The sequence below is a fragment of the Lactuca sativa genome, chromosome 5, assembly GCF_002870075.4.
Source record: "Lactuca sativa cultivar Salinas chromosome 5, Lsat_Salinas_v11, whole genome shotgun sequence".
NCBI lineage: Eukaryota > Viridiplantae > Streptophyta > Magnoliopsida > Asterales > Asteraceae > Lactuca > Lactuca sativa.
The window spans coordinates 221,808,123-221,817,864 of record NC_056627.2 but is presented as its reverse complement, the minus strand read 5'-3'; the positions used below and the strand labels follow the sequence as shown (position 1 = coordinate 221,817,864).

The 9,742-nt window shown below is 29.5% G+C and overlaps 1 long non-coding RNA gene across 8 annotated transcripts; it reads right to left on the bottom strand.

The window, feature by feature from the left end:
• Positions 1 to 1,679: 1,679 nt before the first annotated feature.
• On the bottom strand, positions 1,680 to 4,747 carry LOC111878170 (uncharacterized). 8 transcript variants are annotated; one of them, XR_002845637.3, is made up of 6 exons: positions 4,130 to 4,747; positions 3,310 to 3,451; positions 2,784 to 3,137; positions 2,591 to 2,653; positions 2,442 to 2,518; positions 1,680 to 2,097 (listed from the first exon to the last, which is right to left on the bottom strand). It is a non-coding gene; the product is annotated as an uncharacterized LOC111878170 (long non-coding RNA). The 8 variants fall into 8 exon arrangements; XR_006192604.2 differs by having other exon boundaries at positions 2,784 to 3,058; XR_006192606.2 differs by having other exon boundaries at positions 4,226 to 4,747.
• Between the last annotated feature and the right edge of the window lie 4,995 nt (positions 4,748 to 9,742).

Genomic DNA, 9,742 nt, shown 5'->3' with positions numbered 1-9,742 from the left:
TATTTGTTATGATATCAAAAAATAATTTTAATTTAGTTTTATATTTTAGTGACTGGTGAGTGACGACTATAATGGCGCACTGGTCACTAAATTTGTAGCATTACCAAAATTCAGTGACCCGTTAATATATGGTCACTAAACGATGAAGTTAGTGACCAAATTTTAGGTCGTCACTAAAAAATGGTCACTAATAAGCAGTTTTCTTGTAGTGATGTTGTTTAATTGTTTGTTTGATAGTCAATTTTTGTTTTTCTAATTTTATCTATTTAATTATAGGTGTATGCTAACGTCATATGAGACATTGTTTCAAAATGAGGATTTCTTTAAAATCTCTCAAGTTGTTGCAAGAAATGCAATAATAAGTGATAATGAAGTTGTTAAAAATGGTGTTAGAAGATGGAATTGGAGAAGATGATGATGAATAATCTTTTGACAGTAACTTTTGAGTTTCTTTAACTTTTACTAGTTGGGTGGAAACAAATATGACTAGTGATGACAATTTGATTGTCACAATTAGTGAGCAAAAATGATTTTACACACACGTTAGGAAAAGATTCTTTGTGGAATAAAGAACTTATTAAAGTGAATAAGTTTTATAAAATTAGGCCACAAAACAGGTTGAGGTTCTTGAAACATGTCCAAGGTAACTTTGTGCAATCAAACAAAAACAAAGAGATATTTTGAAATTACGAAGTACACCGGTGCACATACTTGTTACATGAGTTATCAATTCATCACGTGGAGGTAGTATTACATCGGGTTGACTTTGAATACCAACGTATAAACAAAAATTTCTCATTAGGAGTGTAAATTATGACATGTCTCAAATAAAAGATTATGGTTAAATGTAATGTTGTACCATTTAGATTTTCATTTGATAACTCTGGATATATAGTTAGGTTGTTATTTTATACCTAGTTTCGTTATGTTTCATTCCGTCTGGCGTTGATAAGGGTTGCTATTATAAATCAACTTTCTTTGACTAAAATCCAATACACATGTAGGAGATGCATTGGTAATATCCATCAAATTTGGTCGTGGTTTATCTACCGGTGTGGTCTCAATGTTGAGGAGTCTGGCAGTAGGATGGAGATGCTCAAAATTTTGGAAGTCTCGGCTCATGGAATGAATAAGAACAACCTCAAATTAGCTCTAACTTTTTCGTTGCTTTGGTCGGTTTTTGAAGGAGCAAAAGTCACTTGTGTTCGACTCTAAAAGATGCTCTCCTTTTAAAACGACGGATGATATTCAATTGATCTCTTTTAATTGCATCAAGCCTAGATAGGTTTTTCATTGTATTAGTTGGTTGGATTGATCCATATCTCTCTTTTTGACAACTATTCTCGACTTTAACATTTTAAATAATTCATAATTTTTTATATATTAAAAGTCCAACACATCATCATAATGATATTATTTTTAATTTTTTATTTTTAGTTTTAAATCTTCAAGTCTAAATTAAACGTCTAAATTTTAAACTTTGAAGTTTCACATGTACGGTTATGTTTAAATATTATTAATTATTTGTTATAAAAAAAATTTTAGATTTTGTTATTAGAAATTGTTTCTTGTATTTTAACAATATAATAACAATATCTTTTCAATTTTTTGCATATAATATTAAAAAAATCAAATAACATTCACAATAACTACTTGAAAATTTTTTGAACGCCAAAACATATCAAGAAAAGAAAAAGACCGGCTAGGAAAATGGCCAAACAAAGTTTTACATCTAGAAAGACAAAGTAATCAAAAAACGCCAAAAGAATACACCATAGATTCTACATAACAGAATACCATTGAGGGAAAGCATGACAAGGCCGTGTACTATAAAATCAAACCATCACATGTATAAAAATTTCTCCATACAACTGTATAAAATAAAACCCAATAGAATCCACAGAAGAGAATAAAATGCATATAGCTAGACAAGAATTTGCAAAAATGATTTAAATGAAATCCAACCCCGACTTAGTTAAATTCCATTATTTAATAGCATAAATGAATGTGAGACCTTACCTTTTAATTGAGACCTGATCATCAACAATACAACCACCCCTCGACAGAAGTTGTGAAATAATAAATAAATAAATAAATCTGCAAAATGATATATATATATATATATATATATATATATATATATATATATATATAGAGAGAGAGAGAGAGAGAGAGAGAATTAGATGTGGAACTATAAGAGTCATCAAACTAAATGTATACATTGTAGTACTTCTTCATGCTAGATGTTGATAGATTGTTTAAAGAAAGATTATTAATTTGTTTTAGCAAAATTTAATAACAAAGATAGTTTAAAATGACCAATATACCCCTCCCCTTCCCTGCCACAACCACATTCCCCTTATAGATACAGTCAAATATCATATAAACCATATACATAGCTGCACATACATATACAGATCGATACACAAACAAACACATACCTGATGCCTGATGATCCACACACATATTCCAAGTTGTCACCCCTCCCCTCATCAAAGCACCCACATGTCTAAACAGCCTTGAAAATGAAATGCGAAATTTTTAACTATGAAAACTGAAAAAATATTAAACAAAAAGTGTTTTTTCCCACCCTGGATTTTTGATGTTCAGTCAATCACCACAACATTCCATCCATATATAAAGACCCTTTTACCTTCAAAAACCAATATAAACCAACAAAGAGACATCAAACTCATAATTTACAAAAATATGGACAATTTGCCATCTAAAATGATCGTGAAAAGAGTAATTTAATTTAGAGAAACTAATGAATACATTCATACCCTATTAATGTTGCCAACATGATCCTCAAACTGAAATCTAAATCCTGAACATGATTAATTCAAAAGAGACTGCAAACGATACATCAGGTTACACTATTAATGTTGCCAACATGATTATTTAAAAGTAAACAAACGATAAAGATCAAAGAGGCAAAGGAATGTCCCGAGTCCAAAATGGTAAGACTGCACCCTTGATGTATGTTTGTCTCATTTGAATTGAAAAATGTAAAAGGGAAATAACAAAAACCATTGAGGCTTTTCATCAATCACCTGATCTGCAACAACAACATGAAAATAGCTTTGAGGTGCCAGTAAGAGATTGACTTCACATTCTTTTCAAAAACCTTTAGCAACCTTTTAAAACAAATTATGAGTCAAATATTTAAAAAAAAAAAAAAAAAACTTCAATGTTCAACAGAAAGGCATGGAAAACAGCAAAACAGGAACCTATCAGAACTATGATTTCTCATCATTAGCTGTTGGGAAATCACCAAATTTTCGTTATTGTTGATGTTCAATTTCATACCTCTGATTTTTTTCCTACGCCTCCTTTCACTCATGCTTCTATTTATCTTTATCCCAGATTCGAAAACAATGTGATTTTTAAGAGTCTCTCTCCAACAAGAAAAACAAAGGAAATAATAATAGGTGTAGCAATCTTCCTCTATCTGCAAGTAGTATTTATACTAATGTTTCAAGTATAAAATAATAGTATAAGCTTATTTAACATATCAATATGCAAGCAAGCCATCACATAAAACTATCACTTAATTGCTTTTAGAGGGAGACCATCAGATACACACACACACACAGGGGGAGAGAAACAAAGAATGGGTGTAAGCTATCAGATTCTTCTTATCAGAGCTATGATTAACGAAATGAAGCACAAGTTTACCTTTTCCTTAATCTTTAAGTGTGAGATTATCTTCTTCATTTTACTACTTTTCTTTTTTTAGTGAGGGAAAGAGTTCTTTTATGGATGAAACAAAGAGGAAATGTCAGTACCATAGAAAAGCTTATATCTTCGAAAGGTCAACCCTTAAGCTACCAAGGTTGTGATAAACATATCAAGCCAAAAGTTTCGTTGCCAAAAAATAGACATATGACATGAATCTTTCATAGAAAGTGTGTTAATACCAGCTAAGAACGAAAATGACAAACAAAAACCAAAAATCATTCAAGTAAATTGGCAAAAAAAGAACAAATAGAAAAATCGAAGAAAATAAAAAAAAAAAAATCATAAGAAACAGATCCATCTAAAATTGATCATGTTACAAACCCTAAACTACAATCACCAGTACCAACAGTAAACAGGTTGAGAAAAAAGTTATAATTTTGTATTTCACCTAATCTGTACATAGAATCATCGTTTCTTTGTTCCCTTTGCATTTTCTTCAAGTTAGGTAGCCCCTTTGATTTTCTATGTATGAGAAAAATCTAACCTGACATCAATCAAAACAAAAGAGTTAGCCTGAGTGACCGCGGTCGGTATCTATGCGTGGTGGTCGTCGTCTACATCTTCTGCAGGTGGGAGTTGGTCACCGATTGAAAGAATTTAGAATTTTAGGGTTTTAATTGGCTGGGAGAGGAGATGCGTTTATATAACATGTCTCTCGTATGTATGAACGAATCAATTGCTGGAAATGAGAAGATACGATTAGATTGTTGAAAATGAGGGGATACTAATTCAAATTTCAAACGTGTTGTTGTGATATAGAGTACTTGTACCCAGAAGTAGTGAAGAAAGAGAAACACGGTGGTGAAACGCAGGATGTAACTGAGTGGACTTAGGGTTTTTTTTTACTGAGAGAGGAAGAAAACTTGTTTAGTAGAAAGAGAAATCGGATGATTTCTACGAAGGAGAAAGAAGAACGGATATAGGGGAAGGGGGCCAAGAACCGAAAGATTTTTGCCGGGATCTTAGGCTTCTTCACAGCCATCATCAGGACTAAAGAACTGGGTCAAACCCCATACCAATATGCATTGGTTAATTGTATTTCATTCTTCATGTTCTGTACCATTTAAAAAATATTATTATTTTATTGATGGCTACTTATATTATTGGCTTATTGATTTGAACGTTTTAAAAAAAAATGTTATTATTATATTAAATCTATTTATAAAAATAATGAAATTTCTTTTATAAGATAATAAATATATATATATATATATATATATATATATATATATATATATATTAAAAGAATAATCAATAACTAGAGTGAGTTATAAAGAAAAATGATTTAGATTATATAAATCTTAAGGAAAAACGAATACAGATAAGTAGACATTTTTTTTATTAAATTGCTATATAAATCATTTGATAAATAAGTATAAAGTTATATTTAAGTATGTATTTGAGAAATACCTATTTGGTAAAAGAATCATAAAATAAGATTATGATAATACAATAATTTAATAAATGCAACATATGCCATTTAATATTAATTAAATAACAAAATTATAGGTCATCCTCTTTTTTCCATCTCACCTACTGTATCTTTGCTCTACTTGTGACTACTATCTCTTTATTTTATTTTATTTTATTTTTATTTATTTATTTATTTTCCTGTTTCCGCAGTTTCTGGCTAGTTGGGGTCAATTTTTATAAAACTTGTCCGTTTCTAAAAAAAACTAAGAAAATTATAATATCTTATTAAATGGTATAAGAAGATTACTAATTAAATGGTAAAAAAATTATTATAATCCAACAATACAATAAATGATAGATTAACGATATAGTAAGTGCTATATTAACAATATAATAAATGTCAGATTGTTATATGAATACAAGATGATTGACCACAAAATAATATAATAAATGCTATATTGATATTTCAACTTTTAGCATTAGCATTAATTTTTTATTCAAAAATTGATAATATAAAAATTTGTATTTTAGAATGATAAAATGATTCTTATACAACAGTTTTTCACAGTATAAAACATTTTATATTTAAAATAGTTGTACAATACTTCTTGAAAACATGAATTGTTATGTATAAAGAAATTTTGTTGTGTACAAATCAATTGTATTTTAGAGTATTTTTGAAAAAATTAAAATGAAGGATAATCAACTATATGCTATGTACATTGTTAAAAAAAATTATAACACTTTTTTTATTATACATAGATTCTTAAAGTTTATAATAAAACAAAATATATACTATTTTATTTATATCTTATGTCCTTGATTTGATTTTGAGAAAAAGTTGGTTACTCATATATGACATTAATTAACTTAATAAATTTAATTTTAACACAAAGAATAACGAGACTCTACCCTCCCTCTTATAAATGGAGCATAAAAGTATTAACGAAAACACTTGTTATAAGCTTTATGGAAAAAAAAATAGAATACAAAATGAGTACACATTTTTTTTAATCGCTATATAAACCATTTTGGTAAGAAATACATAGGAGTATTTGGTAAAAAGACTCATAAAATAACATTATGATAATACATAACTATAATAAATACCACATATGCCATATAATAATAACTAAATAATCAACTCTAATAAATAATAAATGTTTTTTTTATATTTGTCACACTCTAATTCAATTTGCCAGATGTCATGCGGTTACTTTGAATTAATTTTTTTTCTACATTTCATTTTATAAGTTTTTATATTTTATTAAATTTCACACAATATTTTAATATAAATATTACAATAAATGGATATCAATTTCATTAATGAAATTCCCAAAATTAAATTTCATTAGTTTTTTTTATTTAAATCATTTATTTAAATTTAAAAGATAAAAAACATTTCTATTATAATAATTCATTATTTTTTCTTATTTTCTTTTAAATTCAAAGTTGTCAAAAATTTAGATCTTTATATATAACTTTAAAAAAAATAATAACACATATATTACATGGGTCTCGGTAAAATTATAAAATCTTATTAAATATTAGAAGAAGAATAGTAATTAAATGGTTAAAAAAGAACTATTAGAATTCAACAATACAATAAATGCTAGATTATAATTTTTTAAACAACAAATCTACATTACTCATACATTATTTTTTAATTTCCCATATGTTTACTATGAGATTTGAACCCTCAAAACTTCAAAGAATGAGGACAACACAAGATACCGTTAGATTATATAAGATGAGAACAAATAATATAATAAATGCTATATTGATATTTCAACTTTTACCATTAGCATTAAGTACTTATTCAAACATTGATAATTTAACAATTATTATTTTAAAATAGTTTTTAAAAATTAAAGTGGTGGATAATCAACTATATTACATGTACATTGATAACATATTTTTTATTATAACATATTTTTATTTTACCAAGTTTCTTAAAATTCATATTACAACTTAAAATATACTACTATTTTATTTATATCTTATATCCTTAATTTGATTTTGTAAAAAAAAAAAAATTTAAAAAAGGGAGAAAATTGATTACGCGTATATGACATTAATTAACATAATAAATTTAAGTTTGACACAAAGAGTAATGACGCCCTACCCTCCCCTTTATAAATTGAGCATAAAGTATTAATGAAAACACTTATTATTAGCTTGATTTGCATAAAGCAAATAACAAGACAATGCGTTCCCTCTTAATCATCGCCATCTTGTTCACAATCTCATCATTCTTGTTTTCATGTGCAACATCAGATGTTCATTGCGTAATTCTTACAAGATGGCATATGTTTGTAACCAACGATATCTCTGAAGACATCACAATTCATGTGACATCACGAAGAGATGATCGTGGAAATATTACCCTTCCATTTCAGGCTACTTATGATTGGGATTTTTGTGAAACTGGGCAAATAGTTTATGCTGGTCAGTTTTGGTGGGGTTCAAAAGGTCAAATTATGAATTTGTATGATACTGAAGCTTGGGAAGCCTGCAATAATCATAAATTATGGGTTACTCAACATTGTTATTGGTTAGTAAGACCGGAAGGATTTTATATTGGTACGCAAAACCTGCCTTTTCCAAATGACAATTGGCAGTTTAAAAAATCTTGGTCGTGAAGGACATGTAATACATTTACTTTCATTATGAAACATGATATAAAAATAAATTAATTAAAGTTTCTTCTTATTTTGTATTGTTCCTTAATATCTATAATTAGTTTTATCTTTAAAAGAGCTTATTTATATTTAATAATCTTATTTAAAAAATGTCAAATTTATGTTCTTGATTGTCTTTCGTCAATATAATTGTGAATTTAAACTTTTTTCATTCACTTAAATATAAAATATAGACAAAATTGCAAAAATGGTCCCTGTTGTATGCAATTTTTTGAGGTTTTAGTTCAAACCACGACTTTTTTTGGATTGGTGGTCCTTTTGAGGTATTTTGGTTGTTGTTTTGGTCCCTTGCTAAACTGAAATGACTAATATATCATCCTGATATTTTTTTTAATCTTTTTTCTATTTTATTTAATGTTTTATTAAATTAAAATATAGGGACCTCTCTCTCTCTCTCTCTCTCTCTCTCTCTCTCTCTCTCTCTCTCTCTCTCTCTCTCTCTCTCTCTCTCTCTCTCTCTCTCTCTCTCTCCATGAATTACAACCAAAAATAGACAGAGCTTTGTTCTTCATCTTCTTCCCCCTTTCACCATATTTTCTCTTTCCAAACCCCTAAATTCTTCCATCAAAATGCTCAATTCCTACATGTAGAAAACACAATCAAGATTCGCCTCCAATAGTCTCCATCTCCCCATATCTTCATCATCACCGTTCACCACCACCATCCTTTTTGACTCTGTTTATCATTTTGGGAACATCATCATCACCATCACTATTACTCCTCCTCAATTTGCAATTTGCAAATCCCTAACTGTTTAGCTTTCTTCGACATCGGCTTAGCTCACCTGAAAGAATCCTCTCTATTTAACCTCCCAGATCTTGCAACATCCTCGTTTTGGAGAATCGATCATTGTTTTCAACAGATTAGGAAGGGAAAGAAAAAGAACACAAATAGGAAGCACCTCCGGTGGTGGCTGGGAAATCGTGAGGAGAGGAAGAGTCGGCAGAAAGTCATTGCCGACGACTGTGGCATCGAACGGAAAGGGTCCTCGGTCTTTGACTGGTTGTGAAGAAGAACGAAGGTAGAAATCGGGGGAGGATCATCTGATCGTGAAAGGAGAAGCATCAATTTAATCAAAAAAGAGGTGGTCCGGTGGTGGCTTATCAGCTCACTAGGAGGCGACCCGACATCGAAGGGCTGCTCTGGCAACTTCTTTCTTTTTTGATCTGATCAAGAACAACTCATATAAGAGGAAGAAGGACTTCAGTCCTATTTAGATCGGAGAAGGATGTTAAACAGAAGCAACACCGAATTGGGGGTCTTTGGATTGTTATTCTGATCGACAGGAAAAATAGAGGAATGAGAAAGGTTGTTTTACTCTTTGATGGCAGCAGCAAATTTTGAGAGAGAGAGAGAGAGGGCCCCCTATTTTTATTTTATATATATAAATACTTATAGGAAAAAAAGAAAAATGGAAAATAAATATAATAAGGGCAATTTAGTCTTTTCAATTTACCAAAGGACAAAAATCACAAGCAAACTACCTCAAAAGGACCACCAATCCAAAGAAGTCGTGGTTTGGACTAAAACCCCAAAAAATTGAATAACACAGGGACCATTTTTGCAATTTTGTCTAAAATATATATAATGTGTGAAGTGGTGGAAAAGTAAGGGGCGTTTGGTCCTTGAGATTTTTTCGGAATTGGAATTTGATTGTTAATTCGTTGGAGCGTGGCGTCAAGGGCCGATGTAAGCACACCAAGAACTCGATTGCTAAAGTTTTTAGAATAATTAATAATTGGTTGAAGATAGAACTATGTTGCTGGAATGTCACCCAAATACACACTTTCTATGATTTCTCTGAAGTATATACAACTACTTGGGGTAAGTTGATTTTAAAAGAATGAGATAGAATACAAACTGTTTATCGAAGATATGTATTTGAC